The sequence below is a fragment of the Salvia splendens genome, chromosome 4 (genome assembly GCF_004379255.2).
Source record: "Salvia splendens isolate huo1 chromosome 4, SspV2, whole genome shotgun sequence".
NCBI classification, from domain to species: domain Eukaryota; kingdom Viridiplantae; phylum Streptophyta; class Magnoliopsida; order Lamiales; family Lamiaceae; genus Salvia; species Salvia splendens.
In genome coordinates, this window is record NC_056035.1 from 10,335,124 (window position 1) to 10,346,930 (window position 11,807).

Genomic DNA, 11,807 nt, shown 5'->3' on the forward strand with positions numbered 1-11,807 from the left:
ATTTTTACCTCTACCTGAAATTCTGAAAGTGTTAATAGTTTCAATGAAAACAAATAACTATGTATGCAGTTTAAACTTCAATGTTTAATACACATATTATGAAATCATATTATGACTTCTCACTAATATAATACACGTATTAATAGTTTCATGCTTATTATGACCTAACATGTTTATATGTTATTATGACATATATTAGCGCATATTTTGACATGAAAGTGTTCATTTTAATATTATTATTATTATTTAATCATATGACATATTAAAAGCGTACCATGACCAAGATTGACACCATGTTATTATGACTTCGTTTGTCGCATAACATGACACAACACTGATTATTTAACTATTTACAGTATACGCGTAAGACGAATAATTTTCATATTACGTAGTCAATGACCTACATAGTCAATTAATATGACCCACATAGTCAATTAATATGACCCAAACCAGCTAAAATACATGCATGTAATTGTAAGAGAAATCTTCAACCGTGCTAATACTTGCAGCCATGAGCATGATTGAATATAACTGTAAAACAATTTTCGTATTACGTAGCTGGTTTTTCAATTATATAAAGAATACGATTCGACAACCATAATGAATTGCAGGGTGAAATCGCAAGAAGACGCGGTGTGAAACAATTTGAAATTACAAACGTAAATGTAATTCAAAATTGTGATGTTACACCACAGAATGGAATGAACAAGGTAATTCTATTGTACTAAAAATTTGGCTTTATTGGTTAATGCTACAAATATGTTTCTAAACCGACCCTGTCGTATAATATTAACCAAATGTTTCTGTACATCATTGACATACATACACATTCAGTAACATTATTATTTAATGAAGTCCGTGGCGGAGATTAGTAGCTTCACGGCTGTGGGAATGATTCAGAGCTCAAATACAGAAAAATCATTTATAAGTTTTGGATCTGAAGAAGCACGTTTGTGTGCATCAAAGGTGAAGGGGGGGGGGGACAATGGAATTGTTGACTAACGACAAAGAACAAAGGTGTGCTACAGTTTTTAAGAGCTAAATACAACTGTGTGTTGATGTTGGCAGGAATTAATCACAGCGCATTACTGAATAAAGATGCGGCATATAAACATTATGCGAAGGAAAACAAGAAAATCAATATCAACGTAGAACACATGATAGCAAACTACGGATCGGTGCAAATGTATATTGCTTAGGTTAAATAAGTTTTTCATTTTGTTCGTTTCTTTGTTGACACTGTTACCCTTGTTTTGGAATTGCGTTTTACACAGCTCACGGATATCAAACACAACGTTAGTCTGTTTCTCCTATAAGTTATAATTTTTTTTAGAGTAATTCCATCTTACTGTTTTCTTATTAAAAGTGTTTTTTCGAAATGTGGTGCTGTAAATAGTAAACCGTATATTGAAGCATAATAGAGTGCATAAGTAGGTCATAACATTTTTAGTATACAATGTGTCATAATAAGAATAACACCATAAATCATTACCTAACACTATTGGGACCCAAACGAAGTACCTAAACAACAGTACCATCGAAATAAAAATAATTAGGTGTGTAACAAATGCAGTACAACAATCATGCACTTTTTTAAGTGGAATAGATTTCAAGCAATCCACAAAAATTATGTAGAATAATAGACAACCATTTGGGTCATACTAATTAATGTTATATGTCATAACAACAATATGTTAAAATAGGGTGAAACTATAACTACGTTCAAGTCATAACACAGGGATTGTATTTTATAACTCAAAAGATGAATGTATTCTAATATGTCATAACAAACAAAAAATTGGTCATGGTCATATAAATGTAACATTAAGCATAATAAACCAAAAATTGATCCATACCATATACCTATGGCCAAAAAGAAAGCCACAAAAAGAACAAGACTGAACTCCATTCATTTCTATAATCTTAACTTTGCAAACGAAGTGTTCAAACTAAATGAATTAAACAAACATCACTTTTAAAAACTATGCATCGACGGAGAATTTTTACTTATCTTCAACTGTAAAAACTATGCATAACTACATTCATTGTAATATGGTATGCAAATTCGACGGAGTATTGCAGAAGAATAAATTATGGGCTAATAAACTCAACTAGAGAGCAGTTAGAGGAGAGAATACGAAGCACGATTATAGGAATTAGTATAACTAACTATATAAAGTAATTTACTTAATTAGCCTTTGTCGATTAGAAATAATTAAAATAGTAATATCTCAAAATTAAATCTGGCCGTTATTTAATCTAATCTTAAGATTAGATTGTCTAATCCAATGGACATAATTTGGTCTGCAATTCTTGGTTTAAGGCCATTTTTATTTTGATCAAATACCTATAGATGTATATATATATATATATATATGGATGTATTCATTTCCTTTTTGTATCTTTTGTTTTTGTTCTTTTTAATCTCAGCCCCACGATTTTGTCATCCGACGGTTAGATTGGTGCCACGTGTCATTTAATAATGCAGATTTTCAGTTGAATAATGCACACCGACTAATAATGCACCATTATAGTGTAATAATGCAGATTTTCAGTTGAATAATACACACCGACTAATAATGCATCATTATAGTGTAATAATGCAGATCATCTGGACCGTTGATGAATGAGATCTAACGGCTTATATTAAGAAGAATAAATGATCTAAGGGATGAATAGGAGACAACGCTCCCCTATATATATATATATTCATATTCATATCATTTCCATATTTTGTTCTATTGTTCTTTTTAATCTCATACATTCAATTTCAAGATCTGATGGCCCAAAATAATGCCACATGAATTTAAATTAAATCATTAAAAAATTCGAAAAGTATAAACTAGGGATACACAAATGTGTTTGTTATGGTAACTTCCTTGATTTTCTCATTCCACATATCTCAGTGGTTATTCTCAAAGATTACCCGCTGCAATCTGTCTTCTCTCCCTAAAATTTCAGCGTCTATTCTCCATTGAACATATTAAGGTCCTAAATTCGTTTATGTTTTGCAATATCGAAGAAAATCGTCTATTTATTTTGTCTCAAGCAACGCCGATTTGTTGAAGGACTCCGTCATTGCTTGCGTTTTACTGAACAATGGAAGAAGGTACTTATTTATTTGGCGGCACTGATTTTTACTCCTACTTGTTAACTGAATTTCCGATTTGGTGGAGTAATCGAGCGTATGTTATGTTTTGTGCTGTTATACAAAGTCATGAGTAATATATTATTTGTCGAGTTTGATTATTCGACGCACCTTTCTTGTTTCCCCCAAGGGTTTAGCAATCCTTGGGGCTAGGGTGTAGTATGTAGTAAGTATTAAATTCGTCGTCAAAGTACACGAGTTTCAGTCATTCATCTAGGGTTTAGAAATCCTATCTCCTAGGTAGTAGTTTTTAACCGATACACATAATGTACATATTATATAATATAATGGTTGTTTTAGTTTCTGTAATGCCCGATTTGTGATCTGTAATGTAAATGTTTACTGATCAGTTTAATTTAAGTTTGGTCGTGTATGGTTGTTCGGCGCACGTTTCTTATTTTCCCTAAGGGTTTAACAATCCTTGTGGCTAGGGTGTAGTATGTACTAAGTATTAAAACTGTCGTCAAAGTACACGAGTTTTAGTCATTCATCTAGGGTTTAGAAATCATACCGGCTAGATAGTAGTTTTTAACTGATGCACATAATGAACATATATTATTATGTAATGGTTGTTTTAGTTTCTATAATGGACGATTTGTGATTTGTAATGTAAAAGTTTGCTGACCATTTTAATTTAAGTTTGACCGTGTTTGATTGTTCGGCGCACGTTTTTTATTTTCCCCAATGGTTTAGCAATCCTTGGGGCTAGGGTGTAGTATGTAGTAAGTAACAAAATCATTACCAAAGTCCACGAGTTTAAGTCATTCAACGAGGGTTTAGATATCATCTCGGCTATGGAGTAGTTTTAACTGATTTACATAATGTACATATATTACTCAATAATGGTTGTTTTAGTTTCAGTAATGGACGAGTTATGAGCTGTAATGTATATGTTTACTGAGCCGTTTTTATTTCGATTTTATACAGTCGTGGTTGTACCTGAATGTTCTCCTGATTTGAAGCCCGTTATTGGTCAAAAATTCCAATCCCTAGATTTCGCTTTCGCGTTTTACGATGTATATGCCCGCGCTGTTGGTTTTGATACGCACAAACAAGGGATGAGGAAGACGGACGGTGTTACAACCTGGTATTATGTTGTATGCAATAGCGAAGGCTAGAAGAAGTCGAACGAGGATGACCAATTGAATGCACGAGTTTCACTCATTCATCTAGGGTTCAGATATTATCAAGGCTAGGGAGTAGTTTTTAACGATACACATAATGTACATATATTACTCTGTAATGGCTTTTTTATTTTTAGTAATGGACGATTTATGATCTGTAATGTAAATGTTTGCTGAGCACGTTTCATGTATTCCCCAAGGGTTTAGCAATCCTTGGGGCTAGGGTGTAGTATGTATTAAGTTACAAAACTGCCGCCAAAGTCCACGTGTTTCAGTCATTCATCTTGGGTTTAGATATCATCTCGGGTAGGGAGTAGTTTTTATTGATACACATAATGTACATATATTACTCTACAGTGGTTATTTTAGTTTCTTTAATGGACCATTTATGATATGTAATGTAAATGTTGGCTGAGACGTTTTTTGGTGATTTTATACAGTGGTGGTTGTACCCATGTACACAAGCAGTCAATTAATGCATAATACTTGATAAATAGTGTACATAAACAATGAAATAATGCACAAAGAAATATGACTTTCACCCATTCAAATAATGCATAATATTTGATACATAATGTATACTACTAGTTTAATAATGTACAGATTCGTCTTCATCCATCTGCTTTCACAGTATTTATCTGGTTTTTTTTCCACTTCATTGTTCCTGAATCTCAGCTGCTTCGCTGCTGTCCAACATACAACATCAGAACATTATTTAAATGGGAAGCTCTCAATATTGTGTCGCATTTTCATTAAATAATGCACCATTCACCCATGTACACAAGCAGTCAATTAATGCATAATACTTGGTAAATAATGTATAATACTTGATAAATAGTGTACAGAAGCAATGAAACAATGCACAAAAAAATATGACTTTCACTCATTCACCTATATACACAGCAGTCAAATAATGCATAATATAGCATAGTGTATACTACTAGAAATACCCAGTTTCTGATCTCAAGTATGGCTTATTTTACATACATGTTTGTTGTTATACTTTGTTTAATAATTCCCACCATTTTTGGCCAAGTTACAGGTGAGTTCTTCTTGATTCTACCACTTTATATTTCTTCTTTCAGTAATTGAAATCACCATCATGACTGCTATGTTTTCATAAATTGATCATTACTCATCTAGCATGAAGCATCTCAAATCAGATCAGGATTTTTTAAAGTGAAAAACAGTCTAAAGTTAGCAAAGCATCAAACCTGCAGAGTTCATCAGCATAGACTGTGGAGGCACGGTCAACTATACCGACAACAGCACCGGCCTGGCGTGGATCTCAGACAACGGAATCCAAGGCGACAGCCTGTCAGTGAAAGTGGGAGATACAAATGGAAACTCGCAGCAGCAGTATCAGACAAGGAGGGATTTCCCAACAGACAGTAACAAGTACTGCTACACACTCACCACTGAAGAAAGACGGCGCTACATTGTTCGCGCCACCTTCTTATACGGGGCCTCCATGAGCCAAGGCGCGTACCCCAAGTTCCAGCTCTACCTGGATGCAACAAAATGGTCCACAATGACAGTTATGGATGCTTCCAAGTGTATGTTAAGGAGATGATCATAAGGGCGCCGTCTCACTCTGTGGACGTGTGCGTGTGCTGCGCAACCACAGGCTCCCCCTTCATATCAACTCTCGAGATGCGGCCTTTGAACCTGTCAATGTATGCCACAGATTTTGAAGATAATTTCTACTTGGACGTGGCAGCAAGAGTCAATTTCGGTGCCCCAACCTAAGAAGCTATAAGGTTAAATCATATCCTCAATCACATTGCAGCATGTGCTCACCATTGCAATGTGACTGAATAAAAGTTCTCGTGCAGGTACCCCGATGACCCCTATGACCATATATGGGAATAAGATCTTGATCGAAGGCAGAATTTCCTGGTTGGGGTGGCACCTGGTACAGAGAGAATCAACACTACCAGAGACATAAATGTGAATACCAGAGAATATCCACCTGTTAAAGTGATGCAGGCTGCAGTTATCGGGACTAAAGGAAGCCTCAGCTACCGCTTGAATCTAGAGGATTTTCCAGCTAATGCCCGAGCTTATGCATACTTTGCTGAGATTCAAGATTTGGGATCAAATGAGATGCGGAAATTCAAAATGGAGCAGCCTTACAATCCTGACTACAGCAATGCGGTGGTGAACATAGCTGAGAATGCCAATGCAAGTTACACACTGTATGAACCTAGTTACATGAATGTGTCGCTGGATTTTGTTCTGACATTTGCGTTCGTCAAAACTCGGGATTCAACACAAGGGCCAATTCTGAATGCGATGGAAATAAGCAGATATCTAGAGATTGCTGCTAAAACAGATGCTAAAGATGGTAACGGCATGATCTCACATTCTCCGTTTTTGAGAAATTGCAATACAACAAAACTTATTAGAAGTAGAGATTTTAGTTATTAAAAAGAACTTACTAGTCTTTTCTTCCATTCGAAAGTGAGCAGCCTAAGTGTCCTGCGTGCTATGTTTGTTCAAACTGAATGGACCAGAGAAGGGGGAGATCCTTGCATACCGACGAGTTGGGGATGGGTGAGTTGTAGCTCGACAGCACCACCTAGGATTTCCAAAATGTAAGTCACTAACTGTGTTTATCAAATGTCATAAACTGGAAGAGAAACATAAATCGACCATGCTAGTGTTATGTTTGCACCGTGTTCTGTCAGGTAAGAACATGACCGGGGAGATACCTCGGGAGCTTAAGAACTTAGAAGCATTAACAGAGCTGTAAGAACTTGCCACGATCAATACTTTATTTCTGAATCATCGTTCAAGATAGTTTTCATACCTGTCACTATTACAGGTGGCTGGATGGCAACTCATTTACAGGGACGATCCCTGACATGAGTGGCCTCGTAAACTTGCAAATATTGTAAGATCTTTAATCATGTGGTTTCTTAAACCAAGTTTTATACCCCTATTGTTAGTCTCATGCCATCGGATATGCAGGCATTTAGAGAACAATAAACTGACTGGATCACTGCCTTCGTACCTGGGTAACCTGCCATACTTGCAAGAACTGTAAGTGTCTCAAAGATCTTTTTCTGTTTATGTTTCATCATTTTAAGCTTTTAGCATCAGTTAATTCCGGAATCACCAAGTCCAAAGTTGGTCGAAGGTGTCCTGCAGAAGTTCCTAAATATAACATTGTGTATGTATTTGAGCTGAAAATCTTAGTATTATATCTGGCAGGAACGTACAAAACAACTCTCTGAGCAGGGAGATACCTCAATCGTTGTTAAGAGAAAACTTAACTTTGAGGTCAGTTGGCCTATGATTCATAACCAGGAAACTATACTCTTAATTCTTAGTTTTACTGCACTTAATCGTACGTACTATACTACTCCCTCTGTCCCACCTCAAGTGATTGATATTCCATTTTTGGTTGTGAAGTGGGATGGAATATCAATCACTTGAAGTGGGATGGAGGGAGTATGATTTTTGGCTACTTAGTTGATGGTTAGAAACTTAGATAAATGGCTTTGTGAAGAAAAGCCACAAAAATGTAGTAGCAGATCAAAGTTCTGATGTGGAGCTACAATTAAATAGACATTAATCAACTCATCAACTCTATCATGAATGATCCAAGGCTATCCGTTTTCTGTTGCAGATATGAAGGCAACCAGCATCTCAGACCAGTGAAAAAAAACATAACAGGGTAATACTTGGGACAACAATCGGAGTGATTGCACTTCTTCTTGTTCTCTCCATTACAAGCATACTGCTACTTCGACATTACAGGGCAAAGAAAATTCCGCAGAGGAATGAGAAAGGTCGGGCCCTAGTGTTTTATATTAATATGTGCCATCAAAGTTCATGTCTGCCATATAAAGCTTCATTTACTTTTTTTGTGAATCAGGCAATTCATGGCGTGGCAGCTCCAAGCCTTTAACAACATATTCAATGGCTCGAGGTGGATCTTTGATGGATGAAGGGGTGGCATATTACATTCCTCTCCCAGACTTAGAAGCAGCTACAAATAATTTTTTGAGGAATATTGGGAAAGGAAGAATTGGACCAGTTTTCTATGGAAAGTTGAAGGATGGAAAGGAGGTAGCGGTGAAGATCATGGCCGATGCATCGAGCCATGGGACCAAACAGTTTGTTACAGAGGTACTCAGATATTAACCCACAAAAAATTCGGTGATTATTTTGCCTACAATTTATTATGCCTTAAAGCAACTCTTGAACTGACTAAGAACCAGTCAAAACTGTTCAAAACTGCACAACTGGACCAAGTATGCCAAGTTTAAATAGAATGCTCCACAATTGTAATATATCCTACCTGCATATAATAGAATCAGATAATGCATAGTTTGTATGATTTGCACCATTAAGTCTCTAGTGAGAGTCCACAAACTCACACCTGATTGCGAACTAGTCAATAATCTGTTCAAGAATTTTGTTTCAGGGGAGAAACACGAAAATTTTGGGTATGACATACTGATCCTCAGAACATTAACGAGCTTCATGCTTACAGGTCGCATTGTTGTCTAGAATCCATCATAGAAATTTGGTTCCTCTAATTGGATACTGCGAGGAGGAGCATCGGTGCATGCTTGTCTATGAGTACATGCACAATGGGACCTTACGGGATCATATACACGGTTTGTATCAGCTTGTTAAAGTAGGAATCTAAGATCCTTGAGGATAATAACAAACCTAACATAAACTTTCTCTCCTAGGTTCTGACAACCAGAAGCACTTAGACTGGCTAGCACGCCTTCGTGTTGCTGAAGACGCAGCTAAAGGTGGAATCTATAGTTCAATTTGCCTGATAAAATATAATTTTTTAATCTTAGCACAAAATCACAATTGTCAAACACTACAGGCCTGGAGTACTTGCACACTGGATGCAACCCCAGTATAATCCACCGTGATGTGAAAAAAAGCAACATTCTTCTAGATATAAACATGAGGGCAAAGGTGTCAGATTTTGGGCTCTCAAAGCAAGCTGAGGAAGACCTGACACATGTCTCAAGTGTGGCAAGAGGAACGGTGGGATACCTTGATCCGGAGTAAGTGAAAAACTTAGGTGGTTTGCAGAAATGGTGCCTTAACTGTAGAAACTGACGGGAAATTATGTATTACCAGGTACTACGCAAATCAACAATTGACTGAAAAAAGTGATGTATATAGTTTTGGTGTTGTTATGCTGGAACTTATCTCAGGAAGGAAGCATGTCTCCATAGACGAATACAGTTCTGATTGGAGCATCGTTCACTGGTTAAGCTCTCAAAAAATCTGTCAGTTCTAAGGATAGTTCAGCACATGAGTCATGTTAATAAGTTTTGTCTGGGGTCATGTCATAAAGCTTCCCAAGGCAAATGTTTACATCTGAACTTTAATATGCATATAATCTGCAGTGAAGCTAGGAAAAAAAGGTAGGGTCTAACTATTAGAAAAAAGAGACAAAATGGATCTCAGTCATATAATCTCGAAATTCCAATGTCAGAAACAAGCAGTAGAAGTCTGCCCCCAGATATAAAGAACTGGTGATCCATTAGTTATAGTAGCATGCCTATTGCCCTATACACCTTAATTGACTCATGTTAGGAGATTTCAATTTGCTGGATAGACTACAAATTACAATCCAAAGGTTTCACAAATTGGAACCAATTAAAGGTCTGATTCTAGAGCCGAAACACTGCTGGATGAGTACACAATATATAGCTCAACTAAGGATAAAACAAAATGCCTGAGTTTGCCTAAACTCATCCTGAACCATTCAGAAACTAACTTGAACTATAACTGAAGTTATTCCTCATTAGTAGACCATAACTAGTTATCTCTTCCGTTTTTCTCAGAGTCTAGGTAGAATAGTAAATAAAACATGGGCATAATCAGAGAATAAAATATATAAATCATGATAGCCATGTCTGGATGCCTTATATTTACAGAACCTACTCCTATCAGAAAACTCTTAAGACAAAGTACTATACTAAGATACAGATCTCTTAGAAGTATCAGGAAAGGAGAAACTCAATTCTCTAAATCTCAAAGAACTTGTTTAGGAGTAAAACATCTATTAGAACAGTAAGAAATCATATATGCAAGAGAAATGAAGTGCTGTAAGCACACAGTTTTCAGTCTTAATATGCAAGTCTTTTATAACCTTAAAATAGTAGGTGTTGCATAGTACTACTATTATTTTGTTATACTAGAGAATGAATGCAAGCATAATTCTCACATGCTTGTATTGATCTTCCCTAGGCGAGGTCTCTGATCCGCAAAGGAGACGTGATCAGCATCATAGATCCTGCACTGGCAGGGACCGTGAAAGTTTAATCTGTTTGGAGAATAGCAGAAGCAGCAATTCAGTGTGTGGAACAACACAGCTCGGTGAGGCCAAGAATGCAAGAAATCATACTGGCCATACAGGATGCAGACAAGATCGAGAAAGGAACCGATAAGTTAGACTCGTCGGGAAGTACAAGAGGACAATCTTCTAGAAAAACACTCCTAACAAGCTTCCTTGACATCCAAAGACCTGACATTTCCAATGGATCATTGTTCCCATCAGCAAGATAACAATCCACCATCAACCAACATGTAATACCTCAATCTTCTCCGGGATGTTTATACTATCCCACCTAAAATAGCATCATTGTAGATACACACTCTAAATGTGCTTAATTTCACTCTTTTACAAGTGACTGAAACTTGCATCAAAGATGCATCTTCTTTAATGACGTGGCATGAAATACTGTATTAGATTTTGTTAATATATTAACATGCCTCATTGGGGGCTTTTGCAGTGATAAATTCCAACAAAATATAGAATTTCTACATAAATGGATGATAAATTAGTATTTGTGGTTAATAAAAATAAGGTACATTGTGGCATCAGTCAACTTATATATGAAGGCAAATTCAAAGTGATGGGTTGATCTCATTCTCATGGCTGTGCTAATCGAAATGACCGTTATCTAATCAAGATGGCATAGTCAAGTCATGATGCACAAGATGAATGAATTGAAAACACAAAGTCATCCCTTTCTTGTCTAACAAAGTAAGAAGAAGCAAGATATATAAACAACGCCACGCGTTTTATTTATAAATTAGAAATACATAGGGAGACATAATTTCTTGCATTGTTGAAGTCTTGAAGAAAAGGAATTGATGAGAGTTGAAACTTTTACCTGATACTCCATGAAGAAGCAACGCCGAGTCATCCTTCTGCGTGGATTTCTATCGAGACCAATTTATTTTTTATTTACAACTTGTAGTACTATTATATTTATTTTACTATTTATTTTTAAATAGTACGACTAGTAGGAGTATATAACTGAACGACATATAGTATATACTTATAATTTAATATATAAAATTATTAAGTTATAAAAGAAAATTAATATTGTTACAAATACTATTCAGATCAATGATAATAGAGGTGCGACCATAAAATTAATGTAGCCTCTTTTTATTATCGGTCATACCATATTACCATAAAAATTTTCTACAATAAGGTCACATAGTAATTTACAATGGGATACAACATAACAATCCAT

At 35.9% G+C, this 11,807-nt stretch overlaps 1 pseudogene; it reads left to right on the forward strand.

Moving 5' to 3' along the window:
- Positions 1 to 5,241: 5,241 nt before the first annotated feature.
- Positions 5,242 to 11,430, forward strand: LOC121800629 (annotated as a pseudogene).
- Positions 11,431 to 11,807: the final 377 nt, after the last annotated feature.